The 12,426-nt window shown below is 42.2% G+C and overlaps 1 protein-coding gene across 1 annotated transcript in view; it reads right to left on the reverse strand.

Annotated features, from left to right (window-relative positions):
* GLI2 (GLI family zinc finger 2) overlaps positions 1 to 12,426 on the reverse strand; it is a 399,847-nt gene that overhangs the window by 191,518 nt on the left and 195,903 nt on the right. Inside the window, exons 4-7 of the mRNA XM_080600269.1 lie at positions 12,164 to 12,397; positions 6,117 to 6,310; positions 2,373 to 2,484; positions 1,273 to 1,418 (exon numbers count right to left, since the gene is read on the reverse strand). The gene's annotated coding sequence lies outside the window, so the exon portion shown is untranslated. The remainder of the gene's footprint in view (positions 1 to 1,272; positions 1,419 to 2,372; positions 2,485 to 6,116; positions 6,311 to 12,163; positions 12,398 to 12,426) is intronic.

Raw genomic sequence — 12,426 nt, forward strand, 5'->3', positions numbered from 1 at the left:
CCCACTTCTGTTAAGTCAATGAAACAAATCTGATTAACCGTAGGGGAAGCTAGACTAGCCTGGAAATGAACAAATGGGGCTTTTAAAATGTTTGATACTGTTATGAAGGAGGACTGTAATTTTTTTATTAAAGGAGATATTTAAAGAAAATGGTTGAAAAAAAACAGTGTGGGATGCTCCATTCTGTTCTGCTCACATCTATAGGATTTGTTTCTATAAATCTTCATAGATCGACATGATAAATTAAAAAGCTCATTTGAGTATTCCAAAGGATACACATGGGTAAAAGCTACCAGAAAAAAAATCAGGTTATATATGTATCTCTTTTAGAAAGAAGACAATAATTACATGTAGGATGATCACTAGGAGATAGAGGCCTAAAATCATGTTTCATGTAATTCGTATCTTTATGATTGCTGGTTTAAGTCCAAGTGGAAAACAGTACTTGATCAGTTCTGCCCTGATTTAAGCAGCTGTATCAGCTCTGGGGTCAATAACGTTGCACTGAGTCTGAACACACCTTCATATCTGTAGAATATAACTAATCTTGATGATATCTAATAAATTAACAGTGTCATGTGCAATGCTAGCTCAGAATTTGCTAGGAGAATGGGGAAGATTTTTTGGCACAATGCACTCTCTTTTTTTTTTTTTTTTAAAGTAGCCCTGTTACCTGGGGGAAATCGTAACTGTGCGCAAAGAGACTATACTCATTGGGATGATATGCAGCTTTGATTCCTATCTGCCTCAGTGTATGTGTTGTCTCTTGTTTAAAGCTTCAATGGTAAGTTCCTTGAGGCAGGTGCCATTTTCCTGCACTGTATGTTTTGATTAAGCCTTCTATATTTTTTTCCTCTCTCAAAAGTGTATCCAAGAGTGCAATCAGCGCTAATTTTCCGATAGCTTTTTTTTGGTTTTGTTCCCCCTCTGCACCAAAGGGTCTGCTCTTGCCATGTTTAATTTCTACTGCATCAGGAATATTGATCCGGTACCATAAACTTTTGTGAAGTTTTCGTATGGTTATGAAAGGTTACTTCCATCAGCAAAAGAGACGGTACTTTTAGTTGCTGCAAAACTGGCCTAGAAGTCTACCTTTCATTTCAGAGAGCGTGTGAGTTTTTATTAAACGTTAAACACAAACTGAAACGTCCTGCTGAAACTGGACCTTATTCACATGACTATGAACACCGTAGTTACTGCTGGTAAAATGATAAGCAAGCCATTTTGAATGTGCATTCTTCATGAATTAGGAATATACACGTCCTCCCTTACCTGTCTTAGCTCAAGGACAGAAGTTTCTTCAAAATGCTCAGAACCCATCATGTCCCCACAGCTTTCAAGTAGAGTCTCACTTGCAGTTGCTCTTGCCAGACACGACCCGTTCACAAAGGGTGAGTCGTCCTTTCTCCAGTTCAGATCTGAAGCAGAAAAGCACATTTTCCCTAAGAGTAGGAACTCCAAGATCTAGCACCCACGCTACAGAAAGTTGAATATGAAAAGGTCACATCTAGGTCTATGCCTCTCACAGCATTTCTAGCTGTAGAGACAACTAGTTCAGCATGTTACACAAGGAGTAGAAAACAAATGGCACAGCAGAATTTTTGGTCTATGGCACGGAGGTGAACATAAAATGCATATTTTCTGAAGGACAGTCTTTTCTCATGGTCCTTTGCAGCTTTTCATTCTTTATTCCTCTTCCCCCTGTCTCTTTAGTCGCAGTCACCCCTGCCAGTGAGGGGATGGGCTACGGGGCTCTGCCTGCCTGTGGGTCTGGAAAAGGAGAAGGGCAGCATGCCAGCCTGCCCAGGCTCCTTCTGGGCTTTGGTCATCACAGATAAAACGTTCAATTTGATGAGGGGTCAGAAGACAATGTTCTTCCCCAGGGTTGACCGGGTTGGTTAGAGTGTGTTGCCCACTTAGAGGGAGGAGAGGAGAGCAGGCGGTGAGATGCACAAAATGGTAACTGGGGTACCTGTGCACAGCATTGCATGAAGGGCTGAAAACAGCTGGAGTTGGGCAGCTGTTTGGAGTTGGAGTCTGTAATTCATAAGAAGTTAAGTAGACTTGTTGGAAGCTGTATTTACATTTCATCAGGGAAATGAAGGAGAAGACTTTTCTTTCACAAAAGGGATGGAGAGAATTTGTTGAGTTTTACAGAAAAATAGAAATCCCTGTCAACACAAAATGGATAGCCTGGCACTTTATACATTGTACTCTATTGCATGTACATGTATTGCATGAAATCCCAATTCCTAGACCCAAATTCAGGCTACTAGACAGCACTGTCTCAAGAAGAAATCCTTTGTCAGAGCTTGGAGCTCTTTCCTCCACTCTGATTTTCAGAGTGTATAAAGTGTGTGAAAACAGCTCACCTTATCTGCTCTTGTAAGTCCCTTTTTCTAAGTCTTTCAGAGGAACTGCGAATCTTCTAGATGACATTTCAGCAAAAACATGGACTATTGCACTGGTCCTAATTTCAGGAGGCTGTAAAGGAATAAAAGGATTAGAAATGAGAATATGACCATAACATCCACATCTCAGAGTTCTTGTGTACTGAGGGCTCCTCTCTCAAGATAATATCTCCAAGGGCTGCAGAACAAAAAGCAAAGTTGTATACATGCTAAGATTTTTGAAGGGGGCTCTTAATATTCCGTACTCAAATTTTCAAATCTAGATAGTCTGCATTCATTGAAAATCAGATGTCTGTGAGTTATCTCAAGTCAGGCATTCCGCATATCCATCTTTTTACTGTAAATCTTGACTAGCATCTTATGATGATGAGCAAAAAGTGAGGAAACAGGTATATGAAACTGCTGGCTGAACAGCATGAGATATCTGAAAACTCTATCAAACCGATGTGAATTTCCATTACATTTGGTGAATAAACGAGTGACATCAACATTTGAAATCAGAGGGACCCTCAGTTCCTAAATAATAGTCCTCATATGCTACTGCCCACAGAGGTCAGCCTATTTCTGCTGAAGAGACAAGTAATGTTTGTAATCATGCCTAATATATTTCAAATCAGTTATATTGTTTATAGATTGCTTATGTCAAAACCAGTGAATTCTCTGGTGTGCTTTAGGATTTATGCATTCTAGTTCTTTGCAAGGTTTGGTCTTATTTGTTGCTACCTGCAAAAATATATCTCTTGGCCCCAATTCACAGTGGAACAATGTTAGGTCATTATTTCTTGAATTGTTAGGCTGTAAAGAAGCAATTTCTCACTAACCTGTGACACAGGAAATTGTGATTCTGATGTCAGGTCATTTCTGGAGTTCCTTTTACAACAATCTGTTTTTCTGTCAGCAAATGACATTTATGTATTATTTCCAGAAGTGTAGGCTTTAGTATTTTTGTATGTATACTTTCAATATTTCTCTTCTGCCTCTTATTCTGCATAGCCTGGCGCTTTAATATATGATCCAACTGATAAATAAATATATTTTGATTGATAGTGCAAATACCTGGTAGCTGAAACTAGTGCTACTTTAAAGTGCTTCTCAGAATAGTTGAGTTTTCTGCTTTTGTTTTCACTGAGATTTCTTTTATGAAGCATTGCGATGAATGATTAATGCTTGGATACCCCTTTTCTGCAGACTCTCTGCTGAACTCAGGGTGCTGCTCAGTGCTCCTTGTGAAGGGAACACAACCCAAACTGCCACCGCAGCAAGATTTTATACTCTGTTTGTTAGGGTCTGGTGTTATGTACCGCAGCCACTATTTAGGTTCTGAGCTTCCTCTTATGATAAGAAAACCGATATTTTTACCAACGTACTACAACCCAGTGCAGAGCTATTTTATTGTACCCATTTGAAATTGGGTAACATGTAAAACATTTGACAGATGACAGTGTGCATATGTTTTACAAATAAATATGCATATTGACTACCCAAGAAACAGTACACTGTCAGAATACGTTTTACATATACTTAGGGAACTGATGCTATAAAGTTACACATCCACAGAGACAAAAGTTATTTCCATTGAAATTCACAGCATCAAACCTTTCCACAGAACTTTATCATTTCTCTCTTTTTTTTCTATATTGGTTTTTAGGATAGTAAGTAGAGATTGTTAGCTCTATAACATTTATATAATTCTTTTCTTCCTGAAAGATCCCAAACACTTACAAAGCAGAGCCTAAACTTGCTCCCTTCACACACAGGAGATGATCTGTGCATATCTCATGGGTGAAACAGATGGGAGATAGTCCTTAGTGGTAGATAATATGCTAGATTATGTGGCTATACACAAGATAAATGTGCAACTCCTATACATTAGAATCACATTGAGCACCACTGCAGTGTAAGTGTCTTTGGCATAAGTGCAGTAGCTATTTAATAACCCAAGAGAATTTAGATTTGTTAATGTATTTATAGAACAATGACATCAGTAGAAGGTGACCAGCAAGAACCTCATAAACTTTCACTGAAAGTCTGAAATGCATTTATAGCAGGTCTTAAGCATTTATTCATTTCAACCCATTTTTTCTGAGGCATGGATTTAAATAGTATTTTCCAAAACAGGTTAAAAATTGTGTTCCTAACAATAAATAAAAAAAAAAAAGACAAAATAAAAATCTATTCCTAGAGACTTACAAATTTGGACTGGACAAATACTAGATAATATACTGTAGTAAGAACCTTACATGAAGAAGATGAGAGATTATGTTACTAATATGTAGTTTATTAATCTTTGCTTTCCTTGGTATCAGCAATGACAAAATGGTTTAGCATAAAACATGGGGAAAAAATGTGATATTATATTGATATAAAATGTAGGATACATCTGGTTCTGTAGTAATATGACCTATTAAAACGCCAATTAATCTTCTAGTATCACTTAACCATCCCCAATTCCAGCTGGCAGAGCCAGTATGACACAACCTAAATACTAACTGTAACACAGTGAGAATGACAGAAATCTTGGGCACCACATTGAGCATGTAATTTAGGAGGCTGTTGCTCTGTTTCCTACGTACCAGTGCAGAGACAGACTTGTGCATGGGCTGTGTCAGAGCAAGTAAACCCAGCTGTTACTGTGAATCCCTCTTTGGAGAAGCTGTGTTTTCTCCTAGCCATCCAGGCAGCCCGAAGGGGAGCTTAGCATCCCCAGGCAAGGTGCCCACGGTGTGAACACCCCCGTACTGACCGTGCAGATTATAATCAATCCAAACATCAACATTCCTCTCTGCAGAGATCATCTTAAGGTGCTGACAAACACCAAATACGGCCAAGTTGCCCTGACTTATTAATAAACTCCAAATATCAGAAAGAATAGCATTTGAAGTCCTTCTGTCATTCTGTCCCTGTGCCCCCAAGCAGCAGCATGCCCCAGAATAGGGCTCGTAACTCACAGGATCCTGGTGCAACCCAAGAGTCTGCCCCATTATGGGATTTCTCTCAGTAGGCCTCCTACAACATATCTGAAAAACGTGCAATATTCTGACACGAACATATTTAACCTGGCAAACATTTCCTTATGCTGCAATAATACATTTCCCCCCCTGCCCCTCCTGTGGTTGTTACATACAGCCCACTTCTGTGCATCTTCCCAAATGTTCTCTGGCCAGTGCATGCTTTTGTCCAGTTTATCCGAAGAGTTAAGTGCAAAGGACAAAAGTTCTGAAGCCAAGTTCTGGATGAGTGTAGACAAAAATCCGAAACAAATACAGAAATAGAGAAAGGGCAGAGCTGATGCAGAAGGTAGAAGGGACAAACTGTATTGTAGGAGAATAACTCAGTTAAGGAGTGACGCAGGCAGAACCACGAAAAAGCCCACAACAAACGAAACCTGCAGTTCAGAAGACCACAGCGAGTGCTGGGCATCGCATGAGTACAGTTTGTGAGGAAATGGGCTCTCCTGGCTACAATGCTTTCCTGGGAGCAAACAGCTTCAGCCACAAGTGTGCTTCGGGGCATTGCACAATTTGCAACCAAGCTGCTGTCTCCCTTTGCCTCCACCACTAACTTTGAAGAGAGTCGTTGTGAGCCGCAAAGCATTCAGCTCCCATGAAGTGACCTGAGATAGCTGAGCAGAGGCTAAGAGCATCGCTGTTTAGATTGCTCTGGTGATTGTCACTGGAATTACTGAACAGTAGGAGAGGGGCTCACCTGCTTCTAGTGCAGTGTCAACAACGCAGTCACTGAAATTCAAGTCAAAGAGCGACTCTGAACAGCTCTAATTAACTCTGGTCACAGGTCAGCAAGGGCAACTCTGCCTCCTGAAGTGCAGCCAGCGAAGTGGAGTGGTTCGGTGATGTTCAGGAGCTCCATGTGATGCTGTGGGGACTTTTACCACAGAAAGTCTGGAGGAAAAGCCAGAAATGAATTACGTATTTTTTAAAAATACATTTTCCTAGATTTGAATTAGTAATCACATTTCTTTGGCCACATCAGACTGCAGAAAGGATACTCCAATTTTCATTCCTACAACATGGGTTCATAAGGTCTTTTGGAAACAAAGTGGTCAGAGCCCCCACCTTGCACTTCGTCTGAAGGATGTCCAAGCAAACATTGCCTTCTCCTGTTGCGCTGGGGCATCGGCTCAGTGCTGAACCAGCAGGAGGATGGCCATCGCCTGAGTCACTGAGACCACTTCCTGCAGCTCCTATGTGGTCCTCGAGGTGTCCAACCCGAAGCTGCGCTGACCTTGCCTAACCTCAGAAGATTTTTGGAGGTGTACTAAGCTGCATGGTTTCACGGGTAAAAGGTTATGAAGAAAGGGGAACAGGAGATAACTCCCTGGGATGGAAATCACACATATAAAGGGGATTTTACAGCGCACAGCACGGATATGCTGAAGCAGCAGCTCAGGTGCGGTGCAGTGCATGGAAAAAGCACAAAACCCACCAGAGGCAGGTCTGATGGAGTGAGGGATCCTCTCAGGCAAGCAGCAAGAAAGCCCTCTGACACTCTCCATTCTGTGTTCTCTGTGTATACCACATCTGCTTCAGAAAGACGAAAGACTATTTTAGGCACATTTTATGGAGTTTTAAAAAATGTTATTGGGACTATATTTTGTATCCCTTTGCCAGTAAAGCCAGATGACTGCACCATGGGCTAGATCTCCAGATGGTTTAAATCATCGGTTTGCTCTAATTTGCACCAGCAAAGGATCTGGCCCCATGAGTCTAACTACACAAGGTAGATGGAGCTATAAAGAATGTGCCAAATGAGCTAAAATAGCTTTTCTAAAAATAAATGCCACAACAGGACTTCCAGTGCTACACATACGTATTAGGTCTGTTGAAATAGCATTGCCAATCCCAAGCGTTCAAAAATCATGAGTTGGGCATGAGAGTGTGAGACTGGGTTTAAAAAAACAACAGCACCAGATCAAAAAGAAAGAACCAATATCAACGTGCCTCTTTTGGTTTGCATTCTTTGTCTCCCTCTCTCTCTTTTTTTTTTTTTTTTGTGAGTCTTCAAGACAAACTGGTCATGTTTTAAAGCTTTTTATGTTTTGATCTTTCCTTTCCTCCTACCCCCTCCCCCTTAGAAGCAGCAGGGCTAGGAACTTGATGCTAAGAAAAGAATGTTAAAAAAAATATAAAAGAGAAAAAGATTCTCATGTAATTGCCTGACTCCAGAAACTGAGCTTTTAAGAAGAATATCATGAGACTCATGATAAAATCATGAGAGTTGGCAACACTATTAGTGAGCTGGAAATGATATAAAGCTCCCACTTCAGCAGTCTATGAAGTATTGGACTTTAAGTCACAAGCTTTTTATGCTCAGAAAACCTGTCACTGCCTTATGACTGGTCTTTTCATTGTCACAGGTCTTCACATTTCTATTAGATCAATTCGGATTGTTTCTAGGGGTCTCCTGTTTGTGTGTAGTCAAAACAATATTTGGCAACAAAAGTCTCATGCAACAAATTACAGATGGATACAAAAGGGAAGGGGCTTGAAACAGGCTGTGAGCCTGTAGGAAAGGCTACGTCTGGGGAAAATGAGGTATTTCCACCCGGCTGCATTTGCTGGACTTGGACGAATCTCTGAAGAGCTAAACCCTCCCTCAGAGATGGATCTGCAAATGCCTATTTTACATTAGCAAACTAGTAGGATCCTGGCGGAGAAAAGAACAAATAAACGAACTTGGAGAATTGCTTTGGAAGCCTGACATCTACCAAAGTCTGCGGCAGAGATTAGCATGTAGCTGGGCGTAAGGGAGAGCACGAGCTCCCAGCAGCACGGGGCTGCGGGATTTTCCTGATTGCTGTGTCCTGTCAGTGCTAATCCATGATGACGAGAGTCATTCAAATCAGATGTCCAAAGCGGCGAGATCGCCACCTTCCAGGGCACAGCCATCTTGGGGCATCATTTACAAAAAAAATAAGAGGTTGGGTGACCTTTGTGCGCCCGACGCTGCCGCCATCTGAGGGGTCAGCTGCAACGGGCTCCAGTTAGCACGGCAAGGTACCCAGGGCCCGGCCTAGGCCGCAGGAAGGTGGGAGATCACTCCCTGCCTTTGAAAACCTATTAGGAAGCATCGATCCTCCCAAGTGAAAGTTTGAAAGACTTGCACCAGACTTAGGAAAACAGATAGAGAGAGGTGTGAGTACATCACACCTCGCCCTGGCTGTTAAAAGGCCCCCATTGCTGAGGGACCAGCACACGACGCCGCTGACACTTCCAGAAGTGTAACTGGTTATTTGTCTCTCTATGCAAAGCTCACACATGTCCCTTCAAAAGTGAAATTTTGGGTGGCAGTGGCTGCTGCATGACTAACAGAGCTCGCATCCCCGTTGCTGTTTGATCTGGGCATTTGAAATCAGCTGTGCTGTGGCTTTAGGTGGAGAGCCCTTGACTTTCAAACAGCTAATTTACTTCCTCAGCACAGACTGCGTAGGCAGGAGAGCACTACAGGAAACTTGGTAGGGGAGAAATCCACAGTGCTCACTCTGATCTCTCTTACACCAAAGTGCAGCAGGAAAAATCCCATTAAACTCAGGGAACGACACAAGCACAAGCAGAAGAATTTCTTAAAATTATAAATAACAAATTCCAGAAGAGAAAACCTACACCCAGCTGAACAGTGCTGTGACTCAAGGCCATCTTTCAAGGGGCCTGTAACAATTTATGTGTTTGAGTGAAACAAGAAAAATCTGGTAGCGGTGGTGGAGTTTGCTTTGCATTTTGAATCCAGAACTGTAGACTGGAGAACCCCACGCAAGCACAGGAGCATTAGGACTGCAGAATTTATTGCTGGGACTTTTAGAAGACCCAGACCTGCTTAGTGAAGGGAGGCAGTGCTGGAGAACACTGCAATACACAACCAGGAAGGTTATCGGCTCTTGGGAAGTAAGATCAATTTCTTTAGGATTCAGAGAGGAAAAAAACAGTTTTGTGCAGTAGTGCTGGACTTTTTGAGATGCCATGCATTCAGAAATCACAGAGAGCCACAGCACGCACGTCCTAGATCTGTACAGGAGTGGTTTGGCCAACACACTCCTTTCCAAAGAGTCCCAAAGCATGTGTGCAGGTACTATGGAGATGCAAAGTACTCTACATCTCACGATCTCAGGAACCATGTGCCCTACTGCATACGTAATGAAAGGCCAGGCTGAGGTACAGTAAGCTCTATAAATAAACAAATGAGCTTGCTGCGCTTTAAACAAGTTGGTGAAGAGTGTATCACCATATCCATTCTGCTTTTAATGTTTTGTTTGCACATGAAAGTTGAACTGCAAAGCTGGCAGCGAGACGATGCTCGCTAGCGGACCAGAATGGGTATTTAAACTATGACATTCTGCCATCTAGTGGGAAAGGGAAAATCACATCTCAGCCGGCCACTAAAGGTGCTAAAAAAACCTATCCACAAACCTGTAAGGAGAGGAACGAGCTACTTTAGAAAGGTGAGAGATGCACAGACAAGGCTCTCCATGGATAAACAAGCTCAGGTTGGCATTTTAACCTCTGAGGGCTGTATATCTGGCCAGAAATTTATAGCACGTATGTACATATGCTCATAACATTATTCCATGTGTTCATGTATGTTTAAAATATGTTTTAAAAGCCAGAAGTTTATTGAAATTAACTATCTCCTGTCCTATTGATGTAGCAACTAAGTTATGTAGCCTAAGTTATCTTCTAGCCACCTAACCACAACTTTTCACACAGGTAAGGGAGATTACACATGGATTTAGAGCACTCCTAAGCTGTATGGTTTCCCCAGATTTCCCCACAGGGGTCAGTATCATTTTGCTGATGGCAGCAAAGCAATGCTGCCCCGTGTTGCCAGAGATGTGGGCGCATGTCACTAGCTTCTTTCCCAAAAGTGGAGTATCTCCATCATTTCCCCCCCTTATTTTGGCATGCAGAAACTACAGGGACCTGGTGTACAATGTGCTGGAGATTAGCCCTCTGGGAATCAGAAGACCATTTTGAAACCCAGGAAATCTCATTCTCAGGATACTTCGCAAGGCAGCAACTTTACTGGGTGGGAGACACCACAGCAGCTGTGGGAAAACATTATTTTTGTGGGGACCTGCTTAGCATGGACTATCTGCAATGGTCAGCACTTCCCAAGAAGTATGCAAATTTTTCTTCAGAGTAAACTTATTCATGGAAGTTTAATGGGAACACTAACTATTAGTGGAGGGCCATCATGCCTTTCTAGCATTATTTTGAAATCAGATTGCTGCTGCTGCTTGGCTCCTTGCTTTGCCTAACCCTGGAAAAATAGAGGTGCTACCAAATCACTCCTGAACTCTCTTACACATCACGATCCAGGTAATACCCTCCACCATGGCCTGAGGTATTCAGAAGGGTGCCTAGGTCTTCGTCTAGACAAAGCTGGTTGGCTTTACACAGATGGGCAATTCCATGCCATGAAGATGTATCTTTAATGATTGGCTTGTTTGGTTGGTTGGTTGGTTGGTTAGTTTGTATTCATGGGACACAAAGATATTTTTATAATATGAAGTTTCAATGTCGTAAGTTTACACAAAAATGTAATTGTCCTAAGTCCAAGTCTGCCACCTCGTGGTGGATTTAAAAATGTTACTATTTAACATAATTACTGGATATAACTACGAATACTGGATAGAAAAGATTTCTGCTAAAGACCCATAAGCTAAAATATTTATAGGAAAGACACTCTTATGAATTTCTAGGAATACTTCCATTCTTCAATGAGATAGGGTAAATATTGAACTTTCTCTGTAGCTGTTTGCTTTACATTTTTGTCCCAGATAATGAAATGCTGACATTTGTTTCACATTTGTGAGGAGCTGGCTTGTAGTCAGGTTCACTTCCCAGTTCTCACGCAATGGCTCCATGCTGCAGTGCTTGGATTATAAACAGGGGAGCATTTAAATTCAAGCAATTTCTTTTCCTCCTCACTGAGGTCTAGGTAGGAGCCAAGTTTTAAACAAAGCAGTTCAGTCAATTATATGCAAAAATTATTATAAAGCAACGAACCACTTAAACTTTTTGGATAACAGATATTTGTAAAGTGCCAAAAGGCAACACAAAGTGCTGTCCTCGCTGAAATGAGTGACCCAGCCTGCCTCCCACTCTGGGACCTGATACTTCAGAGGAAGAAGTAAAAAACTCTGCTTTCAAAGACTGAGTCACCTCAGTCTTTTCCTCCCTCCCTGTACAGCCAGCAGTTGGCAAGCCATAGCAAACAAACACCTTGTTTTCACTGTGATGATGTGGTCGCACCGCGCATAACAATATGAACTTCCCTTCACCCTGTCTTCCTCCCGGGCGAGCCTCCAGTTCCCAGGTCCACAACATCTCGGGTGGTTCGATGGACCACCACTACATCAACCTCCATTTCCATCCTCACTGTCTAGTTTCACATATCGCTAATGCACAACTGCTTGCCCCATCTCCCTTCTTTCTGCTGTCACCTTCAATACTGATGTGCACATCTCTTCAGATGTAGTGGACACTTGGGTTTGAAGCCACATAAATTTATCTCGGCCTTCTGAATAGACAAATCCAGATTAAAAGTTTTGGTGTAAACCTTCCCATTACTTTCTTTCACCTTTCTCTTCTTCCACCACCACAATTAAGGCACTTGGAGATGCAAAGCCAAGAGCAAAACAGTAGAAAATAAAAGAATTCACAAATGGCCTGCAGCCAACCCCATCTCCTACCTCCCAGTCATGTCAAATAGTGATCTTTGTCCTCCTGGTGTCCTACCTGCCACACCGACGTATCTCCTGTGGCACCTTGGAGGAGGCCAGGCTTGGCAGCCAGAGAAGCCAGATGTCAGGGTCTACAAAGAAAGTTTTCAGCAGTGGCAGCTGCTTGTCAGATCACGTTCCCCTGAAGGCTTGTGTTTGGCTCTGACAGCGTATCTGTTGGTGGCCATGCTTGGTCTTGCAGAAGTCATGCGTGGGATCAGGTCCCAGTGGGAAAATCAAGTTTCTTCTCCTGTAAGGCAGCCTCCAGTGATTCACAGC

The sequence above is a fragment of the Anser brachyrhynchus genome (assembly GCF_964034855.1).
Source record: "Anser brachyrhynchus genome assembly, chromosome: 7".
Taxonomy (NCBI): Eukaryota; Metazoa; Chordata; class Aves; order Anseriformes; family Anatidae; genus Anser; species Anser brachyrhynchus.